The sequence below is a fragment of the Polypterus senegalus genome, chromosome 16 (assembly GCF_016835505.1).
Source record: "Polypterus senegalus isolate Bchr_013 chromosome 16, ASM1683550v1, whole genome shotgun sequence".
Classification (NCBI taxonomy): Eukaryota; Metazoa; Chordata; class Cladistia; order Polypteriformes; family Polypteridae; genus Polypterus; species Polypterus senegalus.
This window is the reverse complement of record NC_053169.1, coordinates 78,411,125-78,427,288: the sequence shown is the minus strand read 5'-3', so window position 1 is coordinate 78,427,288 and position 16,164 is coordinate 78,411,125. Positions and strand designations below refer to the sequence as shown.

General features: G+C 41.7%; 1 protein-coding gene across 1 annotated transcript in view; it reads left to right on the top strand.

The window, feature by feature from the left end:
* The window catches only part of pcsk2 (proprotein convertase subtilisin/kexin type 2), a 159,586-nt gene that overhangs the window by 1,100 nt on the left and 142,322 nt on the right, over window positions 1-16,164 (top strand). The window lies entirely within an intron of this gene.

The following is a 16,164-nucleotide window of genomic DNA, read 5'->3' as shown; positions in this document are numbered from 1 at the left end:
AACTGCTCTCAAGTCTCTGACCTTGTCTATATTATGTAACAGCAATATCAATAAGTCCGCGATGAATGCTCAACTCGTATACACGTCGGGCTGCTGGGTAACAAAACGGAAACCGAAGTTTTCACACTGAGAGTGAGGCTGGATCGGGACGGGACTCCGAGAACTGAAACTGTCCGCTTTCATCGTCATCGTGCTCCTTGTCCCAGATCTTGTAATAAAAGCCAGAACCGAGCTGTTATAATCCTTATGTACAGTATGTTACACCCGCTATTTATTGGATTGTGTTACACGGCATTGCCCGTTTAACAAGCCCACTTCATTTTGATTTTTTTTTTTAATTTGTAGGCATTCAATTAATGACTTTATAAAGCCGTGTGACTAAGATCTACGTGGGCTCCGAGCACCCGCAGCGCTTATTTTCTTTGATCATATTCACTTTAAAACCATGAGCATAAAATTAAGTGCTAGGGCCGCGGACCGCCTGAGCTTTGTCGGTTATTTAACTGTGGCAAGTCTTCATATGCTCTACGGCACTGGACAGCAACAATGATCCCCATCGTTATCATATATAAATACATAAATATACAGCATATACATTACATACTATACGATTTCAGTCCGCATTAAATTCATTTGTAATACTTTGTAAGAGAAGACAGTGGTTCTGGCTCTGGACCTCAAACCCTGAGGCTGTGGGTTCAAATCCTGCTACTGACACCAATGTGTGACCCTGAGCAAGTCACATGACCTGCCTGTGCTCCAGTTGAAGAAAACAAAAAGAAATGGAACCAATCGTATCATAAATGGTATAAGTCCATTGGATAAAGACGTCAGCAAAACAAGTAAACAAAAATGAGCCTTTCCTTGTGGGATCAGGTGCAAAATAGGGACCATCTTTGGACAAGTACATCGCACAATAATGATAAAATAATAACCCTGAGGATTAATTGCTACAGGAAAGGACTTCCTTCTCCATCAATTTAATTTAGTGAGTTCAGTAATTGGATTCATAAATGATTTATACAGTTATCCATTATTTTTTCCTGCACACTAATCATAATAATATCAATAATAATAATAATAATAATGCTCCCTAAGGTCTACCTTCTTGCATGTTTAGGGGGGGCTTTTATGAGAGTTTTATGCTCCTAATAGGGCAATCCATTCTGGTAATGTCCAGGAGAAGGGACCAGACTAAACCCCCTCCAGCAGACATATTACTTATTAAATGAAAAACGGTTAAAACAAGAAATGGAATTCTTATCAGCTCAGTCATCACCCGGGATAAAGAGGATTGTGAATTTGGTAGAGGTCCACACTCAAGAAATGAACTACAATCTCCCTCGGCTACTGGTGGTCAAAGCAACACTAGGTACTGCAATGGCCACTCCACCCAGACGGCTATGCTTGTTTTGTCAGCCCCAAGCCACTGACCAACAAAGCAGGTAAGATCTGCCAGTGCATGAAATGGACAAAAGATATCAACAAATTCATCATGCGTACATATATATATATATATATACAGTATATATTATACAATTACAGAATTAGAAACAGACAACACATTAGAGACACAAACCAGACATAAATCCCTGAACTTACAAATCAACGAACAAAGAAGAACAACCTCATCCCACAAACAAGACTCAGACAAAAACAACAAAAATTTGCTACTAACTTACAGAAACAAACAAGAGATGCCAGCAGTAATAATTCAGTCTTGTGTGACATGCAGGCAGATGAACGCATTCAAGAGTGCCCACCCTAGAATTGTGGACGCTACAACCACTACAACCCACCAAGACACTGTCCATCGAGGATTATTTACTGCTGCACAAACTGACAGAGGACATTGAGAGAACACTCACACAATACACAGAAACAGACCCCACTCAGCGTCCCCTTGTACCAAAACCACTAAACACAAAGAAACTACCACTAATAGCAAAACCCGTTAATGAAGATACACCTAAAGATGTGCATACAATAATATATTGTGACCAGTAGGGGGCATTACAGCACCCAAATCACCAGACACAACATAACAACACAAGTCCTGGGTTCAAATAAAAGGTTTATTTTAATAAAGTATCTTGACAAAAGGCTGCTTTGCAATACTCAACACAAGCACAATTCTCTAATCCAGTGGTCCCCAAACTCGATCCTGGGGACCCCCTGTGGTTGCAGGTTTTTGTTCCAACCAACTTCCGTTTTTCATCGGCCTCTTAGCCTAATTAAGTGAGTCATTATTTCCCTGTTTCTGTGTTTTGGAGTCAATGTAGAAATTACTAAGTTTGGTAGATTTTTATTAAATTGTAATAAGCACTTATATGGGGAATATGCCTCTTTTTTTAAGTCATTAACAGCATTTTCTACCTAATTTTCATTCTGCTTTTCCAAGTGTTCTGGTTATTTAATTGATTATTTACTAATTAGTGAGTCGTTGCTGCTTTCATCATTCTGGGTGTCTGCTATGCTGGTTGCTAATTGTCACGGAGAAAACTACACAGGAAAATAATAGGAAAACAACAAAGGAGAGTTAAGCATTTATAGCTTTAGGAAAAAAATAGAAATACTTCTAAAGGTCTAATGAATGTAAAAAACATACTTTTGTGTTTTTGTGAATGCAGAATAAAAGAAGAGTAATAAGACCAGCTCATTAAATGAGACCAGTTGTTATCGATTATTATCACCGATCAGGAATCTGGTTGGAACAAAAACCTGCAGCCACAGGGGTTCCCCAGGACCAAGTTTGGGAACCACTGCTCTAATCTCTTTTTCTTTCTTCTTCCACTCCTCTGCTCCCTCCAGGTGAGCTTTGTCCTGATTCCACCCAACTCCAACTTGCCTGGATGAGAACATTTGAACATAAGAAATGTGATAAACAAGAGGAGGCCATTCAGTCCAGCCAGCCCATTTGTTTACCTAATAGCTAAGCTGTCCTAATATCTCATCCAGAGGTTATTAACGTTGAGCGGAGCCTTTCTTCTTAGTCCCGGGAGTACTTCCCGTGCTAGGGCAAGGTCCATTGGAAACATTTCTGGGTCACGTGGACACCCCCACAAAGTAGGAAGCACAGATCCCTGCAGTAGCCTCTTGCATCATTCATGGAATCCAACAAAGCTACCCCTTGGGACTACAGATCCCAGCATGCCTTGTGGGTGTTCATATTAGTAGCACCACCCAAGGATGCTGTCAGGGAGGCATGAAGCCCTGATAAGTTCTCTCCTCTAATCCTTCTGTCACATCAGCCTCCTGGGTGGTTATTGCTCCTTGGTCCAACCCTGCCAAGATGCCACCATACGTACTACTGCACTGGTATTTTCCTATCTCTCTCTAAGGAAGCTTGTCCTATCTTGGCCAGTGTGCATCTGTAGTCACTACCATCACACACATTGAAATGAAAGCATGAAACAGACAAAACAAGACAATATCACACCAACCCGGAAACTCATCTGGTAATAAAGTGCAGAATTACAGATGAGGGACATTAGACATGACTTAGGCTGATTAGCACAGTACAAGAAGAACAACACATCAGAAACCTTCATCAGATATTTAAGAGATTAAAAACACGCACAAAACATGAAAAGCTCACGGTACATATACACACATACAAAGATTCACTTAAACAAAAATTTGTAGATAAAACACAGAGGCTAAAAAGATACAAATTATGCGTAGTGCAAAAACAACACAACTCACAACTCCAAAACAACGATACAGACACATACGGAATACCATATATATTCACATATAAGTTGGGTCTTGAAACCCGAAAAATCGATCATTAAATCAGACCCCGACTTATACGCCCATTCAAAAATATGACACTTAATTTTATTTCTTTTTTTACATCTTCTTGCCTCCTCCAGTCTTGCATCAGTTTCTCAGACGTAGCGAATTTTGTTAATACAGCACAGTTACCAATTTCTTTTGCTACTTTTGCTATTTAAGACCAGCTTCATATTTTCTTCTGATCGAATGCTGCATCGTAGATAAGGGATGCTCTTATGATAAAGGTGTATGAGGGTGTGAGATACAAAAAACGCAAAACAGTGCAAACATCGCTTCGGAACAGTTCGGGTATTACCGTGTGGTCACCTAGACACACTAGAGAGAGACACAGAGAGGTTAGGAGCACACGCTGATACAACACATTGCCGCACGCACATAGAAAAAAAAGTCCATGTGCTCTGTGGTTACTGTCTCAGGTGGGCATTAACATACTCCCTTGTACCAAAAGCATGAGTTTTCCGCATTTGACTTATATGACCGACATTATAAAATTATACTGTAAAATCAAGTCCTGACTTATCTGTGGGAGAAATTATCCACCGGTAAATACGGCAACACAACAATAGAAACCACTGGCACCCCAAAACAGGAGAACCTCACACAGTCCTGGTTGTCCCGCCGGTCAGATTTGGTTCATCATTCATGGAAAATATAACAGCAATGCACCTCAAGCAAATCACCTGAACTGATCTCACAGACACAACGAGCAAAACACACAATGGGAGGTCACCAGGCTTGGATGGAGTTCTCACTTTCTGGTATAAGAGGTCCACCTCTTTGTGCTCGGTGCTTGCAGATAAACTGACATCCATTATATACAACCCACGAGAGACACCTCAATTTTTAGAGGCATCACATACATGGAACCCAAGTGAAAAGGTACCACAGAACCCAAAAACTACAGGCCTCTCACCCATCTGTCTATGCTCTACAAAATGCTTACCTCAAGGCCAACACACGAAAATACTCACACATCAGAGATAACGATACACTCACAGAACATGAAGAAGGCTGCAGCAGGCAACACATGGGCTATACGGAACGGCCCGTAATTGACTTATAAATACGGAAAGCTACACACAGGATCCGTTAACTACAAGTGACAGTGTCCCACACACATGGTTTATTAAACTTCTACAAGGTACACCCCGTACTCATACACTGCCTGGGGACATTGGAGAACAACACTACACGGTCATCAATAAGCACAGAATCATTACAAATAAAACAAGGTGTCTTAGCCCTCTCTGGTTATGTCCCGCTTTCAATCCATTGTCAGACAGTTAAAATAACATACAATATGGAGACAAAGTCAAAAAGCAATACCAATAACTCTCTTACTCATCTGGTTTGTACAAATGACACAATAACAAATAGGAAAAGGTTGGGGCACTTTTGTGATCCCCGTATATTCTGAGGAGCAAAACAAACAAAATGTCAGCCAAGCTGTGGTCATTCAAAAGAAAGTCAGGCTTGAAAATTTAAATTTTGGGACCTCAACCTGGCTGTCCCCATTTACATAAAGGAAAAAACAAAAACAAGCGCTTGATGGGGTTAAAACAGAACAAAACCGCTGCTACCAAATAACGCGGGCTGACAAGATATAATCGTTTCCTTCTAGGTTACAGAGGAGCTCCTTCTCTCGGATCGCTTGCTCGTGAAGTGATGCCTCTTTCTGGGCGTTTGTGCTTTTATGGCTCAGGGACTGGAAGGGGCGGAGTCAGTTGCCCACACTGGGTGGGGTTTCAGCTCCTTTTCCCAGAGAATCATTCTTATATTGACATTCCTACATGTAAACTGAGGAATGAAGTCCTATCTTTACTGGACTCTTATGATTTGGTGCAACGGGTTGATTTTCCTACCCTCTCTGGTGGTCATATACTGGACCTGATCTGCACATTTGGCTTATCTGTCAACAACATTTCTAGCAGTGATTTGGGACTCTCTGATCATAAAGCAGTACTTTTCACTGTCTCATTACCTTTCCCTCCTCTTACCTGTAAACGTTGAATTTCTTTCAGAATCCTTAAAAACATCTGTCCCTCTATTCTTGCTGGATCCATCTCTGATCTCTTTCTGCCATGCCCTATCCATCAACATTTGATAGTCTTACTGACCTCTATAACTGAGCCCTTCACTCGACACTAGATAAAACAGCTCCATTAAAACATCAGGAGGCTTTGTTTAAGCGTTCAGCTCTATGGCATAATTCAAAATTACGGTCTATGAAAGCAGCTGGCCGATGCCTTGAGCGGATGTCACGTAAGCCTGGCCTCATTGAGCATATACAGGCTTTCTCTGACCACCGAAGGGCTTACAGGGAAGCGCTAACTGCAGCCAAGAACACACATTATGTCAGAATAATAGAAAGTGGCTATGATAACCTGAGGGCTTTGTTCTCTGTAGTTAATAAACTACTTCAATCTGCATCTGGAAAAACCTCTCCATTTTTTCTGTAACAAAATTAGAGATCTAAATAAATCAACTAACATAAATCCATCATCCATTTATATCCTTCCCTGTCTTTCCACTCCATCCAGCTTTTTTTCTAAATTCTCACCAGTCACATCTTCATTTGTTAAAGACCTGCTTTGTAAAGTGTGGCCAACTACTTGTGTACTGGAACCACCCACCACCACTCCTCCTTAAATTCTTTCATCATGCCATAAAAATAATAAATACATCCCTTGACACTTTTAAAATCAATTCTGTAACCCCAATGTTAAAAAAGTCTGCTCTTGGTGTTGACAATCTTAATAATTTACAGCCCATCTCTCACTTACCTTTTCTGTCAAAATGTCTTGAGTATGTTGTAGCCTCCCAATTCACCGGTTACTTAACTTCTAATAATCTGACAGAACCCATTCAGTTTGGGTTCAGGGCATGGCACAGCTGTGAAACTGCCCTTCTTGGCGTAATCAAGGATTTACTTATGGCAGCAGACTCAAACCAGCATATTAATTCTGGTAGACCTCAATGCAGCTTTTAACACGGTCAGACATGACTGTCCAGAATGGAGAACATGCTGGGTACCTCTGGCACTGCCCACCGGTGGTTTAAGTCCTATCTGTCTGAAAAGTCCAGCTTAGCTTTAATCACACAAGGAGTTCCTCAGGGCTCTGTCCTCAACCCTCTGCACTTCTGTATCTACATCCAGCCCTTGGCCATATTTTTTGTAGCTTTGGACTGGGTTATTATTAATTTTTTGAAGGTGATACTCAACTCTATTTCAATGTGAAAAGGGAAACTTCATCAGAACATTCCCAGCTCACAACTTACCTCTGTGAAATTTAAACCTGGATGGAGCAGAACTCTTTAATATTAAATTACAACAAATCTGAACTCCTGCCAATTGACACTAAAATGCAACTTAAGAAAATGATCTCCTTTTCTTGATGGTGATCTCATCAGACTTTCTTCTAATACAAAGAATCTTGGTGTCATTTTTGATTCCTCCCTCTTTTATTCCATCCACATAAACGACATTAAGAAACCTTCTTACTTTCACCTCCATAACATATCCCGTGTTCGTTCCTTTTCTAATGCTGAAAGTCCATGCTTTTATCACATCCAGCCTCAATTATTGCAAGTCCCTACTGGCAGGTGCCCCTTCAAATCTTATATCACATCTCCAGTTGATTCAAAACTCTGCTGCAAGAGTCCTTACATGGACCAGCAGCAGCGAGCACATCACATCCATCCTGCTTCACCTTCACTGGCTCCCTGTGTCTTACAGGGTTGAATTTAAAATTCTCTTAATAACGTACAAAGCTTTGAATGGCCTCGCACTGGACTACATCGGTGACCTTCACCGTCACTAGGCGCCTGTTCATTCACTAAGGTCCACTGATTCTGGCAGTCTTGCTGTTCCCCACACTAACCTGCACTCCATGGGTGACATGGCCTTCAGCCGTATAGCACCAGACCTCCTGAAATGAATGAGATCAGCTGACTCCATTCAGTCCTTTATAAAACAACTTAAGTCTCATCTGTTCAGGAAGGCTTTTAAGTTAACCTGACATTCTGTCCCTTCTTTCAGTTTGCCTCTCTGTCCAGATGCTCAGGATAATCTCTGTGTGTATCATAAATGATGTGATTTGTTCAAGCTTTCCTTCTAGTACTGAATTTAGTATATTTCTCTGGTTTATTGTCTTTTATTCTATGTAATGCTTTATATATCCCGTATTTATCTGTTCTAGTGTTCTATGCAGAAAATATTTGTATCAGATGTTACGTTTACCCTGCTGTTAGAAGGAGCTATATAAATAAAATGTATTATTATTATTATTACTGAGGAAAAGGACAGCTAGACATTTAGCAGCAGAGCCCCCTCTCAGACTGTGTTGGAATTACATATCTGTATATGTGTGGAGATGGGTCCAGCTGCAGACCTCCACAGATCTGTGATTCAGCAGATCTGCTGGACTGCCAATTGGTTTGCAGGTTTTTGTCACTTGGCTCACTTGACTTGAGACAGATTACCACCCCCCTGCCAGTCCTAATATTAACCATAGTGCAACCAGGCGTTATGACTGACACATAATATAAAGCAACAACTTCCTCAATGGAGTGCAGTTCTGGAGGTCGGCGGCATGACAAAGCATTATGTCTTGGAGTCCAAGATCAGACTGAGGTGAGGTGGAGTAGGAGGTGCTTATATGGGATCCAGGCAGGAAGAGGCGGGTCCAGGAGGGGGTAGGATGGAAGTGACGTTAGAGGTAGAACAGGTGTCAGTCTTTCGTCCTGCAGAGGGTACAGAAGGAAAGGCATTAGGTAACAGCACCAACCCCTGCTCGGGAGGAGAATTACAATCATCGGAGCCCTTCAGCTGTAAGCATGTAACAATAGTCGGTAGCAATGGGACTATCCCAGAATAATAATACTTTGAATAATATTAATAATACTTTCTTGAACTCCTTTTTTGTCTTTTATTACTAGTAACAAAACCAATGTTTAATGACATAAGTCTGCCAAGAGCAGCGAATAAAGAAAGGGCTATTGAGAGTTCCCACCTGATTCTTTTAAGCAAACCTGTTAGAACTTTTAGTGAAAGAAGTTGCTGATGTGGAGTTAAATGTTCAAATTTGTAACGTTAGGTTACAAAAGGTCAATAGGTTTTAAGGAAACGTTGAACTTTGAGGTGGAAAGTCCATCAGATAGCTATAATATTTTTAGGAAGTCTGTTCTTGTGTTCAAGTAATCAAATCATGATAGCGTGTTATAGGTACTGTGAACACAAACCTCAAGAGTTTGCACCCATGAGTCTGATTTTAATGTGAATGTTACACAGCAGGGGTGAGCAACATCAGTCCTGAAGGTTTTTCCTCTAACCCAGTCATTTATTTCTCAGTTTGGTGGTCTCGCTTGTTAAAATTTCCCACCCTTAATTGCTAATTTTAGTCTTAAACAGCTGCATTCACTGTTTTTAATGGCTCCTGATTAGCAATTAGATGCAAACGACAAAGGAACCAGCGATTCCCTATCTAATTTGTCTCCATTTACAATTGTATGGATTCATCTCAAATTATTTGTTTTAATTAAATATCTGGAAGGAAACTAAAGAGAAGAATGTGAAGGACTGAGAAATACTCATCTGTTTAAGGCTTCAAATCCTGGTTGGAAAGGAAAATAATCTATGATGTAAGAATGAGTTGATAAGGCAGAGTTAAAACACAAACAAGTGTGAGTGATGGCCTGCGTCCTTACCAGGCTAAGGTGTCCTCAGGATAGCAGGACCAGGGGAGAAAGTCTGCACAGGGCATTATCTCCCCCAGAGCACTAGATGGTAGTCCCCAGGGTTTCAATGGTGCCTTGGATTCCCACAGGGTATCATAGACAAGGAATTCCTCAACTTAGCCCTATTGAGTTCCATGGGTGCCACCAGGGGGTACTGCAGGGACAGGGGAGCCCTACTTCATGAAGTGCTTGCTGAGGAAGGTGGTCAATGCTTGTGAGGATAAGTGGAGGAGGCAGTGACTGGAAGAAGGAAGAAAAGAGTTAGTTAGAGTGCTTAATTGTCCTTGTTGCTGTGGTGGGAAATGCTTATGGAAGAGTTTCCTACAATAAAAGACTCTTTGCCTTTTAAACTTGTGTCTGAGACTGCTTGTGTTGGGTATTTAGGGAGCTGGAGTTCCTCCATGATGTCCATACAAGCCACGGAGTTAAATAAGATTTGTTATTGGGAAGGATTGATTTTGAATTAAGTAACTCAATTGAAACAAAAGCCTGAAGCAACTGCAGCCCTCCAGGACTGAAGTTGCTCACCATTGTTATAGAGGATGAAAACACCCATTGGAGATCTTCCCTCCATTACAACATGAGGTGGCCTGTACAACACTGCTTTATTCAATTAATGAAAGCAGGACTCAAAAAGCATGTACAGAAAAAAAAGTACAGAAAATGGATGGTTGTATGTTTTAGGTAAGTGATATTTATTTTCATCAGGTGTTCAGGGAAAGCTATGGGATCTGTCATCAGTGGTCGTACTCCATAAATCAAGTTCAGCCACTGTAACCCGACATCAATAGTGAGGAGGTGGCTAAGCGCTAAATGGTGGTGCAGAATCTTCATCACGTGCAACAGGCCACCCCTCTGTCCTGCACTTGGAGGCAAGGCAGAAAGCGGTCCGAAGGAGGGTGCCAGTCCATTACAGAGCACACTCACACTTGCTCACACACGGCCAGTTTAGACTCACCCATTATCCCAGCCCGTATATACGAGGTGTGGCAGAAAAGTAATGAGACTGATTTTTTATTTACCAAAGTTTTTATTTTTTTCAAACATCAATGCTATCCCCTTCAAAGTAGTTCCCTTGGGCAGCTACACACCGATGGAGATGTTGTTCCCACTGTTGGTAGCAGCACTGGAAGTCTTCAACCGGTATGGTCTTCAGTATGTCCGTTACACTCTTTTGGATGTTTTCTAAAGTCCCAAAATGACGTCCTTTGAGGACATTTTTCAGTTTAGGAAAAAGGAAAAAGTCACACGGACTGAGGTCAGGTGAATAAGGGGGCTGGGGAACCACAGGAATGCCTTTTGAGGTCAAAAATTCTGTTATGGAGAGGGCAGTTTTTCGGCACCATTTTGGCACAGACCTTTGGCATGTGCAAATGTTCAGTCAAAATTTGATGAACGGTAAATCTGTTCAAATTTAATTGTTCACTCAATGTTCTTAATGTTAAACGACGGTCTGATCTCACAAGAGTGTTCACACGTTCGATGTTTTCATTGGTTTTCGAAGTTGAAGTCCTCCCTGAACGGTGTTCATCTTCAACGTGTTTTCTATCTTCCAAAAATTATTTGTGCCAGCGAAAAACTTGAGCTCGGGATAAAGAATGTTCCCCATATGCCTGTTTTAACTTTTCAAACGTCACACTTGCCGTTTAATGACACAACATATATTATTTGGTTGACACCTTTGCCCAAGGCAACTTACAGTTGGTTAAATTTCTTTTGTTTTTTCCAGTTGGCAGGTGTCAGTAGTGGGATTAGTTTGAAGTACAAAGCCTTAGCTTCTACACCACATTGTCTATCCACACTTCTTTTTCTGTCTCTTGCTGTGTATATGCAGTCACCTCCTATGGATACCACAAATGAGGATACTGACTACCGGCCTTGTGGTAGCCGATTGAAACCATTAGTCAGTCATTGTCTAACCCAGGGGTTCTCAAACTGTGGGGCGCGCTGAAGCTGTACAAAGGGGATGCCGACTAAATGAACAACTCATCAGAATTAATTCTTTACATATTTATTTCAAATTTAAATCTGCAAGCATATAATCACAACGAATACATTATAACTAAAATTAAAATAAAAAATTTCTAAGGCATAGATCTAATGACTAATATGTGTCTGCTTTAAAGTACACACACAGCCTGTCCAGGTTTGGTTTGACATTCGAGAGACACTCTGAGCTCCTTTTCTATTTGAAGTTTGTTTCTATGACGAACGGCTTTTATAGTCGCGTATTTTCAATCCAGAAAGTTCGAGACGTATCGGTATCTGTCGCGAACCTTCGGGTAACAGTAGATCAGGTGAAAATGCAGCGCAACTGCACCACATTGGCAGCATAGCCAATATTGCCAAATCGAGTTAAATAATTTACTGTGTATTGGGTTATTTTCATGATACTAACAGCGGTATAATATCTGTCAGACGAAAATACATTCATCTCACACAGATTGACTTCATCGGTGTCCTTGTTTACGAGATTTTTAAAAATTAAAACATATTTAATCATTTATTTACATAAATAAATAATTAAATAAGAATAAATAATTTATTCTTTGTTTTTGGGATTAGAATTACTACCAAAAACCACACAAGGCATTTTAACAGTTATTAAAGCACTTTAAAAAAATAAATTGCAAATATTTCATCGAAGTTAGCCGAACACATGCAAATTTTATGGAAGTAAAAATGATAGGATACTGCGACACCGCACGAGTATCATACCTTTGTTAGATGTATCAGGGGTTATTCTCATCTATCGTATATTATGAAGGGGGCGCAGAATTACTCCAGGTAGAAAAGGGTGGGCGCGAAATACGAAGGTTTGAGAACCGCTGGCCTAACCTGCTTTGTCCTGAATAGGGTCACGGTGGACCCAGTCAACATAGGGCACAATGTAGGAACAAACCCTGGAAAGGGCGCCAGTCCATCATAAGGCAAACACACACACACACACACACTAGGGCCAATTTAGCAACACCAATCCACCTAGCCTGCATGTCATTGGACTGTGGGAGGAAACCACAGCACCGGGAGGAGACCCACACAAACACAGGGAGAACATGCAAACTCTACGCTTGGAGGATGCGGGACATGAACCCTGGTCTCTTTACTGCAAGGGAACAGCGCTACCTCTGCACTACCGCGCTGCCCAATTCAAACCATTAAATCAACTCATTACCTCATATTAGACTTGTGGTGATGATGTTATCAGAAATGAAAGTTCACAGGGGATTTGTGTATAGATTAATTTGAGGTCAATTGACTCCTGGCTGAAGCATACGGTGTGCTATAACATACACTTTAAGGGTAAAATACGCTAATGTGAATGTGTTTTCATAGTCTGGAACTCAGCCATGAAGACACCATTGGCAGAAGGAGTAAAAAAGGCACAACTTTTAGACGATTTCTGCACTTTACAGACTGTCTGAAGACACTTTGTCTTACTGCTCTGTGGACTTTACACTCATCTTAAGCTCTGCTTAGAGTTAGACGGTACCCATGACCCCCAGAATAACAATGCCACAGTGTCCTGAAGGCCAGTGTACGTTTTCCCTTCAACTCTCACTTGCACTTAGCAAAAAGTAAAAGAGAAGTAGTGCAGATATCACGAGGAGCAAACATGAAACACAAAATGGCTTACACCAGCAAACTCCTTGTTTGAAAGTCTTCACCTCCCTCCCTTCTGTCCAAGCCTTCTGTATCTTCAGAGGTTTGTGGTGCAGGGAGCAGAAGACGTTTCACAAATGCTTACCTTGTGATACTGCCATCTGTTGGTGTCTGTGAGAAATGCCATCTACAGCATGGCATTCACTCTACGGCCCCCAGCTCTTCATCCGTTCTGGATGTTCCCCCAGTGTGAGCCTTCTTCTGATAAAATGTGTCAATTTCTCATCTCATTCTTCCTTTGACTGTTGACAAGTGGGTGGAAGTGAAATTGTGAGTCGTGTGCCTTAACTATTCTATCAGATTTGACACTTTGCCGCTCTTAAAGGGCCTGCTTGTCCCTAAACTGGAGGAACATTTTAATCAGCACAGGTGGCTGTCACTTTTCCGTTGCTGTGCAATTTGTTCATTCCAGCCACTGTGTAGTCCCAGGGGTCCTCCACTGTTAATAAAAGCTTTTCAGTAGAGGATTACAGAACCTGGATGATTGTCAAAACCACAATAGACCCAAGGAGCTGTTTTCTGATGGCACACTGGCCTTTCCTTTAAACTACTAGACTGAAGCTCTCCATGGCCTGACATGCCATTTGCCTTGAGCTCAGGATTTGAAAATCTTGGGCCTCTGACAGTTATGGCTGGGTGGCGCAGTGGTAGTGCTGCTGCTTTGCAGTAAGGAGACTGTGGAAGATTGTGGGTTTGCTTCCCGGTTCCTCCCTGTGTGGATAGCGCTTTGAGTTCTGAGAAAAGCTCTATATAAATGTAGTGAATTATTATTATTACTACGATAATTTTGCCTCCCCCAGCTGATCGAGTGATGTGCCTATGCTACAATCAAGCTTAACATCAATCACATTGAAATTTCTGTAATTAAATATATATAATATCGTATCTCATGTCATGTCTCATGATGCATGGAGCTCTGAATTAAAATTACTAACAGAGTCAACATATCCTTTTGCAACGTTTTTATTTCTGTGTTTGTATCTCATGATATGATATCAACAGTCACAGTGCTCACCTTCGAACCTTAACATTTGTGTCATACACGGTCTTGACGTGAATCACCTCATCTTTCAAACGATGTGACAGATCATTTAAATATTTTGCATCTAAATTTTCTCAAGTGGCTAAGCTCTCCTCCATGCTCATGCTCCTAACATTTAAAATTGGACAAAAAAGGTGACATGTTGTTTAGGCTTTCAAAACACCCAGACAATTCTGAAATTAAGGAATCATCATGAATGATGAATCTTACTTCTGGATCTTGGGATTCCTGATCATCTGCTTCTGTGTCAGATCCATCAGACTTGATAAGACATCTTGGTCTTTTGTGACGCCGACCTGATTTGAACACTGCAGGGATTTCCATGTCATTTGCCGCAGCTTTAGCCTCGCGCAGGAGAGATTCCCACTGCTCGGGGTCCTTGACAGGTGTCATGGTTTCCTCCCCCTGGTGGCGGCCCAGGAGGGGTCTAACACTGCTGTGTCTACCTTGACCATCTTTGAGATACCGGCTTATTGAATTTATGTTAAGTGTGTCAGCCCTGGGCTTGACCATGAAATGATCTGCTTGAAGTTCTTATCTCATCCTCCCTTTCTGACTTGCGTCACAATCCTTTATCAGTTTCATGATGGGCCTTTCTCTTGCTCTTGGGTTATGACCCTTGGGTGTTTGCGTCTTTCCACTCCTTTGTTTTTTTCTTCTTGCGCTGTGAACAGATTGGAGCAGCTTCTTCCTAGCCTTTGTGAAATGCCAAATCAGCAGATTCTTTGAGACTAAGAAGGCTGATGTTGACGTATAAAGAGATGGAAATCTGAAGAACCCAGTGGTGCAAGCAGGTGAACTGTGATTCCTGAAATGTATGAAGATATTTGGGACAGAAATAATATTTTACAGGACATATGCTCTACTAAATTAAAACACATGCACTACATACAGAAATGCATACACTATAGTGGGTACTTTCAAAAATGCATCACTCAGAATGTTAAGTGTCATATGAACACATAGTATGCACCAAATTCTTACCGGCAATTTGTTTCCAGATTTTGGCAAATGAGAAATTTAACAATCACACTGTGGTTGATGTGTCTGGGATGTGTTGACAGGTCTGCAGCGCTGATGTGTGCCTGTGACACCAGGGGTGAATACTAAGCATTTGAAAAAACTACCAGAGTAGACTACATGTTCATATTAGAACATCAGGACTTTAGAAAAGTTGTGATGACAATACTGCGGTGGGCTGGCGCCCTGCCCGGGGTTTGTTTCCTGCCTTGTTCCCTGTGTTGGCTGGTATTGGCTCCAGCAGACCCCTGTGACCCTGTAATTAGGATATAGCGGGTTAGATAATGGGTGGATGGATGTGATCACAATAGGTCATTCACCCAAAAAACTCGTCCATCTTATTCACCTGGTCAGGTCAGGTCAGGCTGGGGTGTATGCACTTATACAGAACATTACCAAAGTCACCACATGACAAAACAGCTCGGAATTCTGGTTGGCAACCTCCCAGGCAGACACAGTCCAGTCCCCACTAGAAATGACCCTCCATCTGCCACAGCCAGGTGTTACGTGGGCATCCCCTTAGCCTGGTGCAGCCGCTTGGGTCCTCAGCAATCAGAATCCTGTGATCCGGATCACCCACATCCGGGGGAATCGCGCCACATGGCCGTAGTGCTGTAACTGACGCTTCCTCACAATGCAGGTAATGTGCCTCATTTGGGACTCCATGAGCAACTGTTTGTTCGACATAAAGTCAAATCAGTGGTACCCAAGTGGTACCCAATCCTGGTACCCAAGGATTTTCTGGAGAGACACAGTACCAAAGGAGTCCAGTCGTCATCTCAGGTCACTAGATGGTGTCTATGTCTCACAACAATATAGCAAACAGGAAGCACCAGGACTCTAAAGACTTGGACCTTCATCCTTTAGCATAGATATCGGGAGCACCACACTCCCATTTCCAGCGA